We start from the raw sequence: 22,059 nt of genomic DNA, 5'->3' as shown, positions 1-22,059 counted from the left end.
GTTATGAGAATGTGGCAGAAAGGGTTTTGCACAATTTTTGTCAGTAAGACATTTGATGTGATCCACCTCTCACCAGTAACTTTATCGCAAAAAATAGCTCAAAGAGGTATAAGTAGAATTCACTGCATGTTCTCACTCTCTTTTCTCTGAATATTTGATTTTTTAAAAGTGCTATCCAAGGCTCTTTCCAGCTGTCAATCTCAGCAGTGTTAAAACACTAAAACATGTCTGTCCTACTTCCAGTCACAGACTGCACTAATCTTACCTATTGCTACCTGAGAGCATTCAGCCAAGCATTTACTTTTTCAAAAATAGCCCTTCAGTCTCTACAGTGCTAGAGAATTCAACCTGATCCTTACCAAGGCTCTAAGCTGATGAATAATTCTCACATCTTAAAACAAAGAGTTGCCTGTTTCTGCTAATTATTTTCCAATCCAATTTTAGTCTGAGTTAATCTGATTCCAGAATTTAACTACAAAAAAAAAAAAAATCACAAGTTGAGAACCTGAAAATTTATAAAACACAAGTCTTACCAGAAGGACCCAAAGTTTGACTTCTCAAGGGCCCGTACTGAACCACAGTAATACCCTGCATATGATTTAACACATCATTACAAAAGCAACAGTGAATGAAAACACACTCTCACGAAAGTCAGTATCCTTTCTAGAGAAAAGCTAAAGACTAAGTTATAAAACTTAAAATGATTAACAGCTTATTCTTGAGAACAACACTGCATTGAAACCAGGCAGCTACGAAAAAGTGCACAGAAAAGACCAGCTTCCCACTGAAGGATGTCAAAGTTATTCCCTAATTCAGGTTGATTTTCAAGGGACTTGTAGGGTTGATATTAAAGGAAAGACAAGCATCTCCACCATTCTTTACCCACAAAATATACACATATGGTCAATACACAGGACTCAAGAGCATTAAAAATGCTTAGTCATTCTCTTAGTCTTCATCCATATGAATCTCTCTTCCTCTTGCTGTCCTTTCTTGGACACAGTACAACTGTGCCTTCCCCAGTTGTACTGTACAGCTTTCAAGACAGGGCAGACATGGAAAAGTTGAAAAAATACCAAAAGTTGAAAAAAGCATTCATTCAAGCTAGGAATGCACTGTGCACAGAAAGAGTGGCATGATGACATTGTCTGTTTTATTCTTCAGTCTATTCCTACATCTTCTATATCACCCTTTAGAAACACCAGTTTTTAAGCTGTGGAGTGTCATTAAACATCTAGAAAAATTTTCTTAGTTCCCCTCTGTTGTAAGGGAGGTCTTGAAATACAAAATGTCCAAATATGCAGGAAAATAAGCCCAAAGTATATGTCCCTGCTAATAAAGATTTATTTAATGATTTTTGATTTCTTATAGCCTTTAAAGCTTTGAAACTGAAGCAACCAGCACTACAGATTTATAAAAGAAACAAGAACAGCAACCAACTCTGAAAGTAGGCTGTCCCTGACAGTTATATTCAAAATAACCAAACCAAACTGTAACAAAAAAGGCTACAGTGGGCAGTCTAGAGTATAGTCTAGAGTACTTGCTCTTTGAAAGTACTTTAAAATGCATTTAGTTTATGTACTAAAGTACAATCCGTGTATGATCTTTTTTATTAAAATCCCTATTTCTTAACAATGGATTTTCTCCTTGTCTTTTTATTGCTTATTTTGAATCATACATCAGTCAATCACAACCAAATTGTCTAAGAATTACTTCTTGATAGACTACCCTCCACAGCTTTTCAAAGTGTGCTCTAACACCTCTTTGTTTAGTTGTATGACACAGGATTAAAAGCATGGACTGAAAGCTGTATTTAATATATTTAATATTTAGGGTTCTGTGGGCCTCTGCTAGAGGCCTCTCTTCACTTTTATTTAATGCCAAAAATTAACAACTTTTTTCATTTTAATTGCACAGAAGCTGTACTACTCTGATAGTTTTCTCCTCAATCAGTTATATTTTCCTGATCAAACACTGAATACAAACAACAAAGAAACCCAACAGTTCATTTGTAAAATATCTGGACAATTCCCAAAACCATTTACCATAGAATAGTAACAAATATGCTTATGTAAGTAATATAAAAATAGTGTGTAAGCTCATATATGTTATATTCTGAACACATTCCAACATTTAGATTTTTACTCCATTCCTGATGGGACATTTTTGTAAAACAATTCTTAACTATGGTTCTTTTAGGTTTTTCTTTGGTTCTTCTTACCAAATACTTCATTACACCTCATTTTGAGGAATAGTTGTAGCTACTCTTCCCAACACACATTAGGTCTCCTATGTTAACACAAAAAATGTACCTATGACCAAATATTATACCACTCACTGTTATTTCCATCTGAAGGTTCAACTTTCACTACTCAATAAATATTTTCATTACCTAAAGATTTTGTCAGTTCATTAGCAGAAGACTTTTCACCACATTATGAACTAAGATTCAAAATAGTTTTCTTTCCCATATCTACTCCCTTAACAATGCAGCCTAACTCACTATCCCACAACATTTTGTCAGCAGTCTCTTGCAAGACATTCAGCCAGGGATTTATTTTATTTTGGAATGACATACAGATATCAGTCTTTCATCAGATTTCAGTAGTAACTGATTTTTTCCTGTCCTTGTAACTGGCACCTTGAAATCAAAATACATATTTTTCTTTCTTTTTTTTTTTTTAAGCCCAGAATCTTTTCAGCTACTAAGTAAGAAAAGTGATTGTTTTTTAAAAAGATAACACTGTACAAAGACAGCTGGAAGTGGAAAATAAATTGTGCCAAGAATGCAAGAAAAAAGGGAACTAAAATTTAAGAAGAAGCAGCTTCCACACTTCCAACCTGAGGAGAAAAGGGAAGTTTTCCAATCCTATTACTATTCATCTTCTATTGAGCTTTCCTCTTATATTTTATTTTGCTTTTTAATTGTTATATTTAAAAACATAATTTTACATCATCACAGATGCTAGAAAATACAAAAGAGAATTGTGTATGTAATTTTGGTACACCAGTTAGTAAAAACAAGGTCAGCTTTCAAGACTAAGATATCATGATCTGTTCAGCAGTTTTACTTCATCCTTATAAACAACAAACAAAAGTTTTTCTGAATTTCTCAAGAACTACCACAGAACAGTTTCAAAACTGGATATGTGTTATTTTTTCAATTCTGATGCCAAAGTATATTGTGCAATTTTACAGATTATCAACTTTATCTTTCCTGTTTACTTTAGCCAATTCTAAAACTACAACCTATTTGATTTGATTTATACTGAGAAATTTCTGGCTACCTTGAAATGTGCATACAATCCAAAGTCCTCTTATATTTTTCACCCACCTATATGAGGAACAGATAAAAGTTTTTAGTTGCTTCCTTTTTTAAAGGATTCTTCTGATAATCTCTAGCTCCATTCAGATCTTATAGCAAAAGATCTGGGTTAAAAACCCCAGTAATGAGAAATGTGTGCACAGTATCCTGTTTACTGCTCTCTGTGCTCACAGAAGCACAGATGAGAGCTCTCCTCTGCCCACTTCAGGCTGCAAGGTGAAGACACTTAAATGCATAAACAAGAATTATTTTGCTGCTTATCTTTAGAATCCGACTTGCCCTTCTCATCAGTTTTTAAATTGCTTTCTTCTATCTTCAAGACAACATCCTGCACAAAATAAGCCTAAAATCCTAATGGAATCAAAGTAGATGGGAGTACTTCTATGCTTTTTGAACTACTCAAGTTGTCAGTTACGAATATGCATTTGCATTCTCAATGCCATTTATACATAAGGCAAATCAAGAGATTGTCCTACTGTGTAACAGATAATTTTATTCAGAGAAAAGTATTCAGGTTTTGAACCGGTTACATTTAAGTATGCTCAGATGCTAGCCATTTAAAGCAGAACATAAGCATATCTAACATACTCCAATGGAAAGAAAAATGGTGGTTAATAAAACCCGAAGAACGTAATCTGCTTTGTTAAACATATGCTTCACTCCAATTTTATTGATGACTTTATTTCAGTCAAAAGCCATTCTAAAGTAACACAACCAGCTCAGTAAATTTCAATTGACTCTTCAAAATCCATAGAATTTATAAGTTAAATCCAAAGCCATATTCTCTTTTAACAGGATTTTAAAAGTGATTTTTTTAACAGTACTGAATTATCAAACCATACATTAGATTAACAATTTACACAGTCCTCAAGACTGACTCAGGGGAGAGGGAATCAAAATATATTTGTTTCTTTGTCATACATAGTTTGCTACAGAACTACAGCAGAACAGTCATGTAAACCTGCAATGACTAATTGCTTCTTACTCTATGTGCAATAATTAGTAGACCTATATATAAAAGAAACCTAAAGGTTCTCCTGACATACTTTCCCTGCAATGCTAAGAAATTTTTAAAAAAAGGCAAAAACAAAACCAAAAAAACCCTAGTACTCTCCCCTGTAAACAATTCTGACATCCTATAACCACTCTGACAGCTGGCAGCTTCCCTGGAAGCTCCAGTGTTTCTCTCTAAAGCAACACTACACTTGGAAAACAGAGCTAAACTTAAATACGCTTCTGATTGAACTATCGGGTCCTCAAACACAGCACATACATATTGTAAGCAGCAGTAATTAGAGCCTTTCACATACAAAAAGCAATTAAAAACAAAAAATTCCCTCTTACTCTCTCTTAAAGGTATCATGTGCCATGTCAGTGTTCTACAGGGGAGAGTGGCAGGGCAGGGAAAGATAGTGCACCCCTCTTAAGACTTCTTTTTTACAAGCCTTTGGAATGCCTCTTCTGGACACTCCCAACTCCTGCTGATAAGTAGAGGAGATTTCTCTTTCCAGCTAGACTATTTTTCTTCAAGAAAACAGTGGTGACACCTCCAGTATTTCCAATGATCCTTACCTATGGCCACTTTATGCAACCACAGGAGAACTCCAGCATACTACAGTAAATTTGAATGAACACCAACACAGAAAGTGGCCTACTAATGCACTGGCAAAAAACTTTGAAAGAAGGACTTATAGCCTGCATTGGGGAACAGACCTAAGAATATAGAAGAGTGTCACTATGTATTGCATAACTCAGAATTCAAAGGAAGAGTTCAGCAGTTCTGATTTACAAGTTTCGCAAGGACAGGAAAAATAACAGGATTTTTGCTAATATGACACTACCATAGAAACTGGGGAATCCTGCCCCAGTTTACATACTTATTACAGGCACACTGGAGCAGCTTTTCTGATTTTGAGTCACTATACAACTGATTTTCTGGCAGAGCCAGAAGGGTTTTTTCTTTTTTTTTTTTTAACTCAGGTGAATGTTATACTCTGCAGACGCAGGCGAGTGCAGTACAAGGCTTGCCTAAAAGAACATTTTTATCAGCAGCTTCACTCCTTTTCAGTCCTTTGGAAGAATTTTTTTAACACAGCTAAAAGTAACTTAAAAGAATCACTTAAAGACAGCTTGCAGCAAGCACTTATATTGGTTATCACTCCATTCATTACCTCACCTAGCCTTCACACTTCATTATCTCAATTCTAAAATGAACTTGGGGGTTTTTGTGGTTGCAGGACTTTTTTTAAGCTAACAATGAGTATTTGCTTTAAATGCATAAAGAGAAGCCATTTCCAATTAACAGACATGGTTTAGGTCATGATATTTCCAATCACGGCACCTTAGTTTTTAAGTCTAATGTTTTAATGGCATAAGAAGTATGAAGAAATTGAATGTGATACCAACTCCCTGTTGTAGATCCTTACTTCTGATTCTTCCTGTCCAAAACCCAGAAGGAATCTCTTTCCCCACACACATTCTTCCACGAAAAATAACAGGGAAGTGGGTAGAAATTCCAACTTATCAAAATTTCCAACTTCATACTGAAAGATAAAAAGGAAGATGAAACGCAGTAAAACTAGCAGACATTCCTCCTTCCAAGGCTTCCACAGACTCAAGAAAAGGGGTTGGCTCTGAACTCCATCAGTTTTCCTGCGATTTAAGAAGCACTTGTAGGCAAAGTGATTATTTAAACTTTATTGAAAACCCTTTAACAAAAACATACTGGCTTACAGTGGTTTTTTACTGATATTTAGCAACAAATGCAAACTGTTTTACAAACAAAAATAATCCGTATTCTTTTGGTAACAAAATGTCCCATACCAAGAGAATAAATCAGTCCAAAGCTCTCAAGCTTTCAAGTATAATTTTGTATTTAAGGGAATTATTCTACAGTGTCACTGGGGGAAGTCCACGGATAGTACTAAGCTGCTCAAGCTAGAAGCACTTACAAGACTAGACCTTTAAAATATAGCTCAAAATCCACACTGAAGAGGTGATACAGGGATTCTAAACCCACAAGTTCACAAGCAGCATCAACCAAAAGTATTTCTAGTTGCCCCATTTGAAAGCATCTTTGTCGTGAATCCAAGTAAATTGTGCTTTTGCAGCTGTAAAATTTTTCTCAAAAGGATGAAAAATTCTCAGATTTTCTTCTCTAAGTAAATTTATTTAATCTTTTTTAGTATTTAAATCAACCCTAGATAGTTATTCAGTTTAGATCTGGACCAACATGGATTCAGATAAGGCAGTATGGAAATTTTTTTTTTAAATATACAACCAGTTCAAGTTAGTAAAGCATTACCACAGCTAATATCAGTCCATTTGTTTCTGTGTTACAGAGATTAAACCAGTATACCAATTTTAAGAGTAGACTTATTACTATGAAGATCATACTGTCTTTTACAGGTATGACCATATATAACACAGCTACCTGCAGTCCGTGATTGCATCTCCTAGTAAACCAGTATTATTAAACTTGCACAACCTGAGTTTTTTTCCATCCATGGCATCCTGATTACTTTTTATAAAATACAGCTGCCCTGTGAAAATGCAGCTGAACTATGAACACCTTTTTTTACAGTTTCACCCAAACATCGAAGAGCTCCCATTAAAATGATTAGATGGTGTATAGGCCTTTTCTCTCTTTGATGTACAGTTTAAACATTTATAGATCTGGAAGCAGAGCTAGATCATCCTAGTTAAACTGGGATGAGAATTGGTATCATTCCAAAAATAAGACAACAACAAATAAAATCAAGAAAATAAACACACTGAGTTGTAACATTTTTCAACAACATAAACAAAGCTAAAGGACACAAACACGTCTTTTGAGGTCTTCAATTCACACAGTCTGCTCAGGCGAACACCCATCGCAGGGACCCCGAGAGACGAGCAGACACCTATAACCTGAGCGCTGACCGAGAACACCTCGTGTTCCCTGCGCTGGCACCGTGAGGGGCGACAGCAGCGCAGCGAGGAGGGGACACGGCTCTTCACCTCCTCCGTCCCCGGTTTCGCCAAAGGAAGGTGAACAGAAACGTAACAATATCCTTCTCCTCTGCTTCCAGCCCGCACATAAGCCAGGGCCGGCCGTGGAGCTGCCTCACTGACTCCTGGCCACTAAAGCCTCTCGCAATCCACTCAGCGTTGACACAGGTCACGACTCAGCCCGCAGTCACCCTCGCAAAGGCCGTAGCCAGGAATAAACAAGGTTATTCGCCTGACACCGGACACCGGCGACACTCCCCCTCCCTCTCCCCCGGCCCCACAGAGACACAGGCTCACCACAGCCCCGACCCTCCCTCCCCTCGCCAGGTGCGGGCCCAGGGGCCCTCAGCCCTGTCCAGACGCGAGCCAGAGCGGGAGACGGCAGGGAAGGAGCAATTCTCCGAACACCATGCGGGGCATCGGGAGGGGAGAAGCAACAGCCACCGCCCCCCGCCAGTAGAGCCCGAGGGGTGCGACGAGTCCAAGTGCCGGAAAGGAGAGACCGAGACCTCACTACGGCTCCCTTCGCCATTTTAGCCCCCACGCCCATTCCCCTCCTCCCCGCCCCTCGGTGACAGGGGCAGATCGCACCCGTGCAGCGCCCACCCCCCTGGCTGCCCACGGCCGAGCGGCGGCGAGGACGGCAGCCGTGTTTCTGCCGGACGAGACCGCAAACCAAAGCGGCTGCGGCACAGCCTGGTTTGTGCCCTTACCGTGGCTCGCAGCCTCACAGCTGCTGCCGCCTCCTTCTCCTTCCTTCCACCCTCCTCTTCTTCTTCTTCTTCGCTTCCTCGCCGCCGCCGCGGCTCCTCACCCCTCCGCGCCGCGCTCCGCCGCCGCCGCCGCGCAGAATGATGCCATCTCACAGCGGCATCGGCGGCTCCCGCACAACAGCCCTCCTCCCGCCCCTCCCGGCGCCGCTCCCGCCGCCGCTCCCGCTGCTCCCGCCGGGCGCCCCCGACGGCCGGGCCAGCCTCGTGCGCGCGCCCGGGGCACGGGCAGCAGGAACTTGTGGAGCTGCAGCCGGAGCCGCTGGAGCCGCCCCGGCGGGAGGGCCCAGTCGGCACCGAGCACTGCGCAGCGGCGGTGGGAGGGAAGAGGCGAGCCTGAACCGAGGCTCTTCAAAGGGGACAGGGCTTATTCCTAGCGCCTGCCCCGGGCTGAACCAAGTCGGGCGCCGCGGCGGGGAGAAGAGCCGAGAGCACAGAGTCGACTTCGGGACAGGCGGGGCCGGGCTGCAGCCCCGGGGCACGGTCCGCGGGACAGAGCCTGCTGGGGCAGGATAAGGAGGGCTCCTGCAAGTCGCTGTCCCCCGACAAGGCTCCTGTGCGGCGCCGAGAGCCAGCACACCCCGGTGCGGTGCGAGCGATAAAGGCGGGGGGTGTCTCCTCCAGCGCCTCCCGCCCTTCCTCCCCGGCAGGGCGGGCTGCTGCGCCCCGCCGGGAGCCTCTGCCGCCCTGACAGAGCGGCGCGGTCCCCCGGCCGGTCCCCGTCCTCCACCGCGGAACCTCTTCCCCCTCTCTGAGTAACGCAGCCCTTCCCGTCCCGGGGCGGCAGGGAAGGGCAGCTCCGCGCGGCCCTCGGCAGCGGCGCAGAGCAGCCCCGCTGCGGGGCGAGACACCGCCCGCCCGGCGGCACCCCCGACAGCCCCGGCCGGCTTTCCCCTGGCAGGAGTCTCAGGCCTCCCCTGCGGACTTACAAACCCAAAACTAGTTACATATGCACAAATATGTGGAGCTAAAGTTGTGTCTTACATTGAAGACTAATGAAGCTTTGTCTTCCTACCGTACAACATAACGCTGTGGAGTGTGGAGGCAGTCACAGCACGAACTTTCGGGCATAAACAAGACCTTTGAGTGGTTGTCCCAGGAAGTCCAGCACTACTGTTAATTGAAAGGAACAAAAGCTTACAATATGAGACCCTGAAGCAGCTTTCAGCAACGTCTGGTATTTCATTATTCTTAAAAAACAACATGGGGGCCAGCAATCTGATTTGGGCATGTAAATTCCTCCAGGCAATAAAAGGAATACTCTCAAAAGTGCTACTTTCCTACCTATTCATTCTTCTTAGAAAATCTACGGGAAAACAAAGTTTCCAAACAGAGTTTGCAAAGGAAACAGTATTTACAGTCCAGCTGTAAAAGTATCTTAGAGTATTCTAGAATAAAAAATACTGGTCTTCTCTTGACTGGTAATACAAGTGACTGAAAACTGTGATGGTTTGAGCTTCTGTACACAGCAAATGTAACAGAATATATGGGCTCTACACTCACAATATCTGGCATGGGCAGTAAGATGAGCTGTATGCAATTAGCAACCTAGTTGTTATTGCAAGCCAACCAAGTTAATCCTTCTGATTTACAGAATTCAGCATATACTATTTTCTCTACAACAATTAGAACTTGCATTTAAAGAAAACTAGAGTCCCTCTTTAGTTCTGAGATTGTTCAAAATTAGGAACTTGCTTACTACAAGGAACCACTTTTACAATATTGTGGTAGCACTTTCAGAGTGTGGTAACATGCTCCATCTCACTTTCCTGGCTGTTTGTTTTTCTAGTGTAAAGCAATCTAATTGAAATGGATGTAGAATTATGTTCCCAGCTGCAAAGGTTGGGTGAAGATGTACATGGAACCATTCTATTTCTGGTCTTTGCAGAAGATAGTAATTTCTCTTCTATAAAACTTTGCTTGTTACTAATATCAGTAATCTAATGCTGATACTTCGTAGAAAGTATGAGCACTACTTCTTATTATATGTGTAAAATTTCAAAGTTCTTCTTTCTTGCCTTATGAAGTATGACAAGTGTGTAGTTAATTAATACTCTGTAGACAAGTTATGGGCTTTTCTGGCTTCCCTCCTCCCTGTTTCAAAACAAATTTTGTCATACATTTGTCTCACTTTGGGGAACAGTGACATTCCAAGTATTCTTCCATCTTAAAAGACATTTGATCCCGAATGAATGCAAAATGTCCCAAGTATTTTAATGCCACAAGTTAGGTTTTAAATGTCTTATAAAACCTCTTCAATATTTCTGACTACTTTTAGAATAGTAGGTAATGGAAACATAGAATAATAGAACCATTTAGATTGAAAAGCCCCTTTAAGTTCATCGAGTTCCCCACCCTCCCTACCATGAGTAGGGACACCCTCCACTAGACCAGGTTTTCCTCAGAGCCTTATCCAACCTGTATTTGAACACTTCCAGGGATGGGGCATCCACAACTTCTCTTGGCAACATGTTCCAGTGTCTCACCACCCTCACAGTAAAGAATTTCCTCTTAATATCTAATCTAAACCTACTGTCCTTCAGCTTAAAGCTATTCCCTATTGTCCTATCTCTACATCTACATGGTAAAAAGTCCCTCTCTGGTTTTCTTGTAGGCCTCTTTAGGGACTAGAAGGTGCTATAAGATCTTCCAAGAGCCTTCTGTTCTCCAGGCTGAGCAATGCCTATGTTCTCAGCCTGTCTTCATAGAAGAGCCATCTCACGTTCCAGTCCCCTGATAGTATTAACTACTTAATGGTTAAAAGCCATGCATTGACAACTTGCTGACAACATTCAAGTTATGGAGTTATATGTGTATACTTATACCTGAGAAAGTGCAAATACAGCGTCTTCATTTTGCAGATAAGTACCTTTGTTTGTTTGTTTGTTTGTTTTCTTCTTTGTTTTGGCCAGAAAAGATTACAGACTATCATACAGTGCTGAAGGCTAACAGGAATTAACGTAGGTCTGGGTGTCCTTGTTACCTTAGAGTTTTGTTCTTTGTAGGGTGAAATAAAGAGTTTTTATTAACCCCTTCACTATCCCTTTACAAAAGTTAACCTCACGTAACATTTGATAAGCCACTAAATTTACCAAAACAAATCAACCAAAGCTGGAATTTTGCAAGAGGGTCTGCATGAAGATTTCAATAAATATAAGAGTATGTTCTATACACAACATTCCTGAGATAGTAATTTATGATACTAGTGAAAGATTTTAACAGCATCTCCTTGTGTATTTCTGACTAATTTTTTTCCTTTACTCTTTACAAAGTAAGGACAGTTTTGGAGAACTTGGATTCAGACCAGATCTCTATAAAACAGACTCCAGAATATACTGGGCTTATCCTCAGATTTTAATAGATCTTCTCTGGCATACTTGGACAATGTACACTTGATAAGCATGGATTTTCAGACAGGCTATTGCAATATCTAGGTTTTAATAGACCAGAGTGTAACCAGTGTCTGGAATTATATCTTACCTTTTCACTAATTGTTTCTCTGTTGTAGCTGCCCAAACAGGAGTGGCAGTGGGCTCTACTAGCCTTTAATTGGAAAGTCTGAGTGACAGTAGTTTTGCTTAATTTATAGTTCTGTAGAACTCTTGTAGACCTCAATAGGCAGTAAACCAGTACAATTGCAAATTAATGACTTTCTCAGCCCATAAAATTACTGTACAATACCATCTATTTGCACTTCTGTTTCTTTGATTTCTCTAACATTTTGCAAAAGCTTTGTGTTAAACTACAGTCCCTGAATGTTGCAGAATAGTTTAAAAACTTCTGTAGAAAAGTGTAAGTGAAGTGTAATGTTCCAACTTCCTTAACAGTAATGCAGTAGGAAAACATGAGGCTGAAACCAAATATTTCTGCCATTAATAGACTCCAATGAAAGCTGATTTCACCTGAGCAAAGGCACACAAAACTAGTCGGTGTGGTTTCTGTTTGAAATGAGCAAAGTTTTATGATACAAGCCTTAAATGCAAATGGTTATGAAGATTGCTTATTCAGCCCTAAGTTCCAAATCTGCTGGGGTGGGGGGGGGGGGTGGTGCAGGGGAGGAAAATGTTTCTAATGAGAGTAGAGGGAAAATGTCCTTCATTGTTGTTGGGTTTTTTTTTTGTTTTTTTACATGGAGATTTATTATTACAAAACTCATGCAGAGTAAGAAAAATTTTGGACAAGTTTCTTTGGACCATATTCAAAAAAGCATTTAGGCACCTGAATTGTGGTTTAGATAAAACGCAAATTTTACCTTCAAAAGCACAAGCCACAGAACCAAGTCACCCAAGTCTGCCAGTGGATGTACTCAGTGTCTGTAGACATTGGCAGCAGGCACCTGATGTCTTTATTGCAGTAAAAAAAATACTACTTGGCTTATGCCTAATTTATTTTGGGTCCAGGTGGTGGGTAATATGTCACCTAAGATCTGTGGAAGGGTGAATCAGGGAAGTGTGGTTAAAGGTGTATCCAGTACGGAAAAGATCTGAAATCAATACAGGGTACAGAGGCTACAGTGAGGACAGAAGCAGGGAGCAACATGGTAGCAGTGATCGCCAGGCATTAGAATGTCATGGTTGGAGAACTCAGAACCTAAAACAATCTGTGTTCTGTGCCCTCCTAAAGGCAAACCAATCTCTTTTCAAGTCAGGCTGTGACCAATTAGTGCTGTCTCATTTGGGACAAGGATGATCCTTCCTGTGCCAGCTTTGTGGAGCTTTGCAGAGGCCCACTGAAGTAGTGCAGCAGGGTAATGCCGGACAACTCAGCAGCTCGGGAACATGAGCTAGAGCAGCTGGGAAGTTTTAGTTTCTGGTCCTGCATCCCAACAGTGTTCAGACATTTTAATCAATGGTTTTTCAATGCACAATATTGGCTCCTGCTCCAGGACAATAAACACTCCCTATAACAACTGAATGTCTGCACTTTTGGCATTCGGTCAGAGTCTTCTCATATTGCTCTCCCAGATTCCATGGGTGTTGCGTTCAGAAAGCAGAATGAGTATGTGTATGTTCGACTTATATACATGCTTTTGTCTGTAATATTATACCTTAAACATGTATTGTCCTTACAAAATGTCTTATTTATATGGTAAGTAAGGGATAAGGGTTTGTCCCTATGTTGTTATGTGGTTTTTTTGATGTTGCACTTACAGTAGAATCCTACTTTAGTCACTTTTTACTGTATATAATTAAAAGTCTCCAGTTTCACAATGGTTAAGAAACTTGGTTACTGCACCATCCAATTATTTAGTCCTATTTATTTATTTATTTCCATCTGTCAGAGGTATACATATGTTATTCCTCATTTAAGGTGTGAGATACGGATTTTGCTATTATGTGTGCAATAGTTGGCACAATCATGTTCAAGTTTGTAATATAAAGGTTTTGTATATGTAGTAGTGTAAATAACACATAGCAGTAATCACCTTGGGTACATTTAATTTAACTTGATCCCTCACAACAGCTTGGTGTTTGCATTAAAATGAGTAGATCTTTAAAGCAGTATTGTAGAGAAATTCAAATGAAAATTGCAAAGACTTGACTCCAGTTAGTATAAATCAATAAAATTTCTTGCCTCTGGGTTTCGATGATATTAGTTTCTTTGTCTACAAATTTGGAATTACTTCTCCCTACACATTTTTCCAAGGAGATTCTTCTCCCTACACATTTTTCCAAGACCAAAAATTGTTAATTCAAAAGTTTTAAATTTTTAAGGAATTAATTAATTATTGAGGGGTTAAAACTCATTGATTTTCATCTACAGTTCCAAAAAATGTATTTTTTTGTGTACAAATATCTTCCAAAATGTGTTCACGTATACAGTTATTTCAATACCTTGATACTGTCAGCTTTTCAGATCTGGTAATCATCATTGAGACATCAGTGAATCAGCAATCAATTTATTGCTTTTTTCTTGTAAGTCTAGAGGTTTATGTGCCAAATCCTAAAAAACTATGAAAACAACTTGTCAAAGGGTTGTTGTTTCTGTGCTATCTCTTAGCAGCACAGAGTGTTATATTTATTTTGGGGGTATGGGGGGGAAATTTACAAACCAATACATCTCATTTTATATTCTAATGAGATTGTATTGTAATTTCCTTTAATTCTGGTGCTGCACGGTCTTCTCTAAAATCAGAAACCTTAGATTTTATGTCAACATATTGTACTGTATTTGAAAGACAGCTAAAATACAATTATATTTTAATCAAGTACTGTTTTCCCATTGACAATAGCATGATATGTATTAATGTAAATTCACTTCTGTCTTGAAATTGTGACAGATAACGTTGAGCAACTGTTGGAAGTCTCTTGTTGTGTACTGGGTTACTTTTTTGGAGTATGTCTGCTTTCCTGGCTTGGATGCGGGGCTGAGGTTGAGCACAAATATTGAGTAAGCTGAATGTGGCTTAGGTGCCTGAGATGAGTACAGAGACAGATAATGGAGAATAAGGGACTCCAGTCCCAGTGCACGTGGTAAGTCACAGAAGAGTGTGGGAGCAGCTCACCTTGAGGTGGAGAATGGAAGAGAATAGGGTTGTTTGGAAGGCATGAGTTATGGGGAGAGCATTTAAATAAGGGAAGACAAATAGTTTGGTTTATCCTGTTCATATTCCAGTGGCAATATTTTGTATTTTTTCTCACCAATAAATTTTCAATGAGTTTTGGGAAAAAAAAAAAATCAGAGTTATTTTATCCTCAATTCACATGGAAGGAAGATCCATGTTTACCAAGTCTGTGCAATTACCTTTAAATCTCCATAATAACTTTTTTGAGTTCACAGGCCAACTTCAAACATGTCTAGTAAATCTGATAAATTCTTTTTCCTTGAGAAAATAGGCGGTAGACTATAGAAGAAAGCTTCTGTAAATGTTCCCTGGAAGGCCTGCAGACAAAGTAAAAGCTACATCATTAAATTGCACACTATTAACAACTGGAGAATGGGGAGTAGGGAGAGAGTAAACAATAAACCAGCCAGCCCTTATAAATGCCTACGTAAGAGAAGGCTTCAGTTGGAGTTTGCATTCTTAGGCACCAAAGTCAATCAACCATGAAAAACAAATCTTTAAGAGACCAAGGTTCATTAGTTCCAGTGCTCACTGGGTGATGTGATTTAATTGCAGCACTACCTAAAGCAATGCTATGCAGCTCATAGTCTGTGGGTAATTGATGGTCAATAAAAATCTAAAGAGAGCTCAAAAAGCAAGTCAAAACCAGACATTCCTGCACAGCCATATTCTCTCCTATATATAAGCAGAAGGGAAGAGGAACATGAAAATTAGGTTAATTTTTTACCTTTATTTTCACTTGTCTCTAAAAGACAAAGTCTCTACTTTGGCACAGTAAGCATAGGATGGCTTTTGAATTTGTTTTGCTTCCAGAGGTTAAGTGCTCCTTCAGTTGAAAAGGTTGAGAAATGTAGTGATCTGGAGGTCCCAGTCAGAGAATCAAGATTTTGGTTGTTGTAAGAAATCCTATGTCCTTTTTTCTTTATTGCCCTATTTAGGTTGTGTAACTGAAAATGATCAAGTGAATTTAATTTGTGTTTATCCTTTGTCAGAGCATGGCCTAAGTGAACCAGTCAGCCATCAGTTTGAGCTGCAAATTGTTTTTGGCTTTTGTTGAATGTTCTCTGAGCATTAATCAGAAAAACTAAGAAATTGAAATCTTCAAATTTGTATTTTTGAGACTTAGCCATATATTCTTCTTCTTAACATTACAATGGTTTGTATAGTGTTCATGCTTATTTAAGAGCTGAGAGTTCGCTCTTCCTTTAATATAAACTGTGTGTTTATTGAACTTCTGTGCCCTAGAACTTTTTTTTGTCTCTGAAAATCCCCTTTTCTTTTTCTCAGCTGGACATAAGAATTAGGCCACAGTATTGTACGTATACTAGTAATAAAATAGACATAAAAATTCATGCATGTGTTTTAACAGCTTGGGAAAGTCTTTTTTTTGCCAGGTAACTGCATTAAACACTGGGATTACTCATAAAGAAACAGCACAGTACTGTTTGTTTCTTTATAAGTAATCCCAGTGTTTAATGCAGTTAAATGCATTTCAGTTTTAGGACAATGCACGTCCTTGGTAGAACATGGCAATCTTAGTAAACCATGTCTTCCCTGACTGTTTAAACTGATAATGGAAAAAAAACTAGGAAATGTTTAACTTTGCCACTTTTGATTTCCTTATTATTCTCTTGTAATGCATCTGTGACACATTGTCTCCAGATCATTCTTAAAATTTCACTAGCAATTTGTGCATGTTGTATGTTTTAAAATGAAATTTAGAATTTATACTTATGTAAATGTAGTCTGCTATTTAAAATCTTTTAGGTATTGATGGGAGTAATAATATTTTTAAATTTTTGGTTTTAAAACTTCACTTTTCTTATGACTTATAGAGAGTTTTAACCAATTAAATATTAATACCGAACACTTCAATGTTTACTGTAGAAATCAGTGTACTGCTGCTCTTTAAAAGCCTTTAAAAATGCATTGCTTTTTTTCTTCTACATCCTGCACATTCAGCTTAACACATAAAATTTTTAGCACAAATCTGATGGAGTGACAAAAGACATGTTTGAAGGAGAGCTGCTTTTGTGCTCTTTTTGGTTTTCTGCCTTCAATTACATGACATGTGTTGCTTTGGTGGACCAGTTTGTGACATGGTCACTAAAATATTGGCAATATCACATGTAATGCAACTAAGTGAAGGTCCGTATTTCCTGTTCAGCTGTTTGAGATATTGCAGAGGGAAATGAGATTCTACCAAGAGTAAAAGCCCATGATTTTTAGTTTGGAAAACACAGGGTTTCCATAGTTATTTCTATGTCTGATGTAAGACCCTGAAGAAGAGGCTTAGTTCTGAATTTCCACATGCAGAGATTCCTACAGGCAAAGGTATGTGGAAGATATATGTGGGTATGTGGAAGATATATGTGGGAGATCAGTTGTGTTTTTAAAGGGTGAGTCTTATCTTGCACATCTCTGTGTGTGAACTGTAGGACTTTCCTATGGCTTTCTACCAAGTACTGATGAATTACAGAAAACATCTCCTTTATGAATATGGCCTCTGGGATGGTTCCTATTTTTATAAAATAGTTCTGTGTATCAGTTTTCTTACCTTCAGTGGATTGTAGGTGAGAGAGAAATGAAAGCAAGGTTGAAAGGAGAACAGTGATGGACGAGGAATTTTTTAAATTCCAAAATCAGAATATTGATGTATTATAAACTGATATCATTATAACCATTATTGGCTATTCCTGAGGGACAAACAATATGTAACATACAACAACGAAATATACACCAGTATAGTTCTTTTTCAGGTGTGTTACCTATAAAAAAAGGTTTGGAACCCTAACAACATGACTCATTTTCATCCCTGTTTAAAAAAATTACTAGGGGGAAAAGGTGTATTGACTGGTGTAGTTCTTTTCACACAGTTGATTATTCTATTTAAATCATCAATATTAAAAAAATGGGTTTCCAGCAATATCCAGTGAAGTTTCTGGATACTTGCTTTAGGCAAAATAACAGTTTATTTGAAAGTGCTAAAACATTTTAACTTGTTCTGAATATTTATATTAATGTAAAAATGTGAGTTAGCAAGTTCCCTAATGACAAAGATTTTATTATGAATAAAAACAAAATTTAGGAGGAGAGAGTTAACTTGCCTTTCTCAAATATAAGTATTTTATTTTGTCTCCTCTTTCCCACGATGTAGCACGCTAACTTTGTTAAGGAGCTTGCTAGTCTTGCCATATTGATGAAAATCACAGAACAATTTTGTTGATTTTTCTTGGTATACTAGTTTATTTTATTATTTATTTTATGAAAGAAAATGCAAAGAAAAATAGTTAACAAAAGCCAACAAAAGTGGGACACAATGGAATGGGAGGGATAAAATATTAATGTAGTAACAAACTGAGAACTCAAATTATTTTGGATGTGTAATTTTTTTAATGGTAAGTCACCTTGAATCTGAGTCATTTTAAAAACTCCTGAAGGTTTGAGATCAGACCTATTTGAAAGAGAAATGGTAAAAAAAGCTGAAGAAAGTGTGTATATTTCTGCAAAATAATTTACCTTCTGAGGCAAAGATAATTCAGAAATTATTCTGAAATAGTTCACTTATACCAAACAACCATTTGGGCTTTCTCAAAAGATATGGAAATGTATCCTTGTTCCATTACATTACCCTCTAGGTAGGAACAGAATTGGATTTTTTTCCTAAAATGTTATGTGTAAGAGTGATCCACATATTTAGCCTTTGCTGTTTCCAAGGTATTGCTTTTATTTTTCAGCAGCTGCGCCTGCTGCACTGACAGGGGCCAAACAGCAAACATAAGACTTGGACAACAACTAAGAACTTGTAATTGCATTTTCAGTAAATCTGAATTACATTCTAATGGGAATGAGAAGGCATTTTCTTTCAAAAAGCAAAGCTTGAACATACAGTTCTAGCATAAATTTTATATATGTGTAGATATATATGGATTCTAAACTTTCACTGTCTTTTTTATTAGACTGAAATACCTGCACATAAACAATCGGTAACAAAATTGAGTTGCAGGAAATGTGATTTTTTTTTTAATTGCAACATAACTGACAAAGCTGGACAGGCTTCAATCAGAAAACTCAAGTCAAATGGTCTTTGTGAAGAAGCTTAATCTTTTAATAATTAGATAGTGGAATTGGCTCTTTGTCCCACGATGGTCAGTTATTAAAATATTTTCTGGCCTTTAGCATTGTTTCAGTACTTTGATTGTGAAAGGGCTGTTTTCCTGTACTGCTGGCCTGAAATGTCTACTTGAGTTTAATACACTGTTTTTCTGTGTGGTTTAATGCAAAATCTGCCATATAAAATTCAACAACAAATTGTTGTTCTTGTTGTTGTTTTTCTCTCATGATTAAAAGCAAAAGAAAGCAAAACAAAACAAACCAAAACAAACCACCAACTTTTGAAAATCACTCTTAGGAGATTGTAGTACAAGTGTAAAGTGGATCAGGCAAAGTCAGTATGTAGGGACATTTTTTCCACTGACTTCAGTCCTTCACATATTGAGGAAAAGAATTGACTTATTCTGGGCCAGTAAACTGACTGATTGCAGTTTCTCTGATGTATGCAACCCACTTGATGGCATAAAATATTGACAATTTTACGAAGACTTCTATATGTAAATACCAAGATTTGCAGCGATGGTGTCTTGGGTTGTTTTTTAATTATTCTTTTAACCCAAAATTAGTTTATTCCATTTTTTTTTTCTTTCTGTGATTTTGCCAGAGAGCTTTTTCTTACTAATATAGTTCTCTCTGACAAGGTAGTATAATTCCTGAGCATCTAGCTTTCAAAAGCTAACAAGGCTTTCAAAGCCAGAAAGATTAATTAAGTTGGAATACATCAAGTATTATACCTTCCATGAGTTGAATACATTTCTAAGTTTGCTTTTACCCAATGCTCTGTTTGAGACAGAAAGGGCCCAAATTAGGATAAATTTAATTTTCCATTTTTTCCACTTACAGCTTGGAAACAGGTAATTAATTAACTTCATTTGGCTTGCAGCCTGAAAGAAAGTGGGAGCACATGATTGTAGTAGTGTGGCAAAAAACAACCCCGAATATATTTCTTCTTATTGATAATGATAGTTCATGTCTTTGTGTAGGCCATAGATAGCTGAATACACTTTTTAGGGAGGAGGTAAACAGTCTTTGCTATTGCTTTAAGAAGACAAATAGTGTTTTGGCTTTTGCTTCACAAGTTTCATCTTGACAGAAAATTGTATTTGCCACAGAACAAGGTATTTTCCAAGGTTAGCAATAATGTTATTGATGTCTTGCCTTGTTTCTGAGATATGATCCCTTCCTCTGTTGAGTATTTTTTTATCTTAAGAATAGAAGACCATGACTGTGCCTGAGTGCAACTGTATACTGCACCATAAATATGTGAATATGTGACTATGTGACTATGTGACTATGTGAATATGTGAATATGTGAATATGTAAATATCTATACATGACCACTTCAAACTGTCAAAACTTGTATTAAGTTGGTGGGTCCTATTAACAGGGAACGGATAAATTATTTTTTCCTGAATTTCGATATTAGTTATGTTAGGATTCCTAAACTACTGTGTTAGAGATAGAGTCATTGGTCTGAGTGTGAGCATCATTTTTCTTAGCCAAGGACATTTGGACAAAATATGACTTGGTCTGCACTACTCCTTGTCTTGTAAAAATCATCCTATTGCAGCTAGCATTACCCTTGTATATGGTAGCAGATTCCTCCTGAAAAACAGCTGGTTTTTTTTACTCAACTTCAGACACTTTACTTGAGACAAATACAGTATCGTCTTCAAGCAATACTACTATAAAGTTAGACACTTTAGAACTGGTGTCACACTACCATTGAATTAGGTAATTTTAATTTTTCAGGTTTATGACAGGTTTTGGTATCAATCTATGTATTTCTGAATTTCTAATTCTGTAGAGACAGACTGTCTAACTGTTTTTCTTCAGTGGAATTAGATCGTTGTCCCCATTCTGGTTGCTGTGGGACTTTGCCAAAATATGTCAGTTATTTGTTCTTTCTGTAACTTCAAATACTGTCTGAGTAATCATCTGACCTTGTTTACCAGCATCCTTGAGTAGGTGACAGAACTCTTTAGGGAGAATTAAAGTTCCAAAAGGTTTTATTTATTTTTCCTTCTGCTTATTTATGTACATTGTAAGTACACAAACTGAAATGTTTTGAGAGAGTTTTTAGTAATCATCGTTCTCATTAATGTGCCTGGTGGTATGCCCAAAACAAATCTTAATTGGTGCACTTCAGAAGATATGTACTAATTGGAAAGAGTCCAGAGCAAACAAACAGATTTTATCAGACATTTAGAAAATGTGATCTACAAGGAGAGGCTCAGCTTGTTTAGATAGTTGAGCACAACAAAAGAACTACCGTTCAGGATAGTTACCTTTGATGATAATTTGATCTACACTCAGTGGGGGGTTGGACTATGCATTATTGGTAAGGTTTGTTGGGAAGTAAGTCTTTTAAAAAGAACCTCTTGATGGAAACGCTGAGGTAAGACTTGAGAAATGTGCACTCAGTTCTCTCTTCCTGAAGTGGCCTTGGGAAATATCTCTGTTCTTTGATCCACCAGCACTAATGTGTTAATATTTTTCCACTCTGTTTTGTTTATAGGTCTTAAACCAATTAGGACTTTGACACTAAAACATAACTCTGTCATGCTTGCAGCATGTGAATCTAAAATTGCTCCAACCAAGCTTTGTTCTGCCTCTGAATCTTCAAAATATCCAAAATCACCTGTCATTTCACCTTAAAATTTTCCAATTGGCTTGCAGGATTACTGCCTTTTGCCTAGTATTGTCTCAGTCTGAACAAATTAGTGAATAAGTTGCTTAAACTCACTTAAAAGCAGGAACTGATGCAACTTCAAGTTGTTTCCTGTCATGCAGAGTCACTGTGTACATTTGCAAAAAATCTAGAGACCTAAACTGCTTTGGTTTCAGGGCTCACTTGCATTTGGTTTCCAATGTCTTAGACTTGCAAGTTCATGCCTCTGAGTTATGCTGGTTAGGGCATTTCATTGAGCTTGGGTTTTTCGTCAGACAGCCAAAACTATTTCAGCTTGTTCGCTGTTGGCTATAAAGAAGTGGCTCTGGCAGCACAGACCAATCCTAAGATCTCCCTGCTGAAGTATTTAATTGATAAGTTAATGTAGTTGTTGGCATTTACACCTAGGAGCAGCCTTCTGTTCCAGAATTGGATAGCCCACTTATGCTCCTCAGAAGTATAGTAGCTGGGCTCTGAGCTTAGCTTCTGCTAAGCAATGGATCAGCAATGTTGATCAGCAATGTATCTCTTTGCTCAGTTGAGTGCAGAATACATTTTGATTTGCTTAAGCTGTCCACACAGTACCTATTAATGTATTGGCACCCTGTGAAGCGTACCTGACAGT

General features: G+C 38.4%; 1 protein-coding gene across 2 annotated transcripts in view; it reads right to left on the bottom strand.

Annotated features, from left to right (window-relative positions):
• WWP1 (WW domain containing E3 ubiquitin protein ligase 1) overlaps positions 1–8,418 on the bottom strand; it is a 58,972-nt gene extending 50,554 nt beyond the window's left edge. For both annotated transcript variants that reach the window (XM_002199809.7, XM_012572051.5), the window contains exon 1: positions 8,029–8,418. The gene's annotated coding sequence lies outside the window, so the exon portion shown is untranslated. The remainder of the gene's footprint in view (positions 1–8,028) is intronic.
• Positions 8,419–22,059: the final 13,641 nt, after the last annotated feature.

The sequence above is a fragment of the Taeniopygia guttata genome, chromosome 2, assembly GCF_048771995.1.
Source record: "Taeniopygia guttata chromosome 2, bTaeGut7.mat, whole genome shotgun sequence".
Taxonomy (NCBI): Eukaryota; Metazoa; Chordata; class Aves; order Passeriformes; family Estrildidae; genus Taeniopygia; species Taeniopygia guttata.
This window is presented reverse-complemented; position numbering and strand designations above follow the sequence as displayed.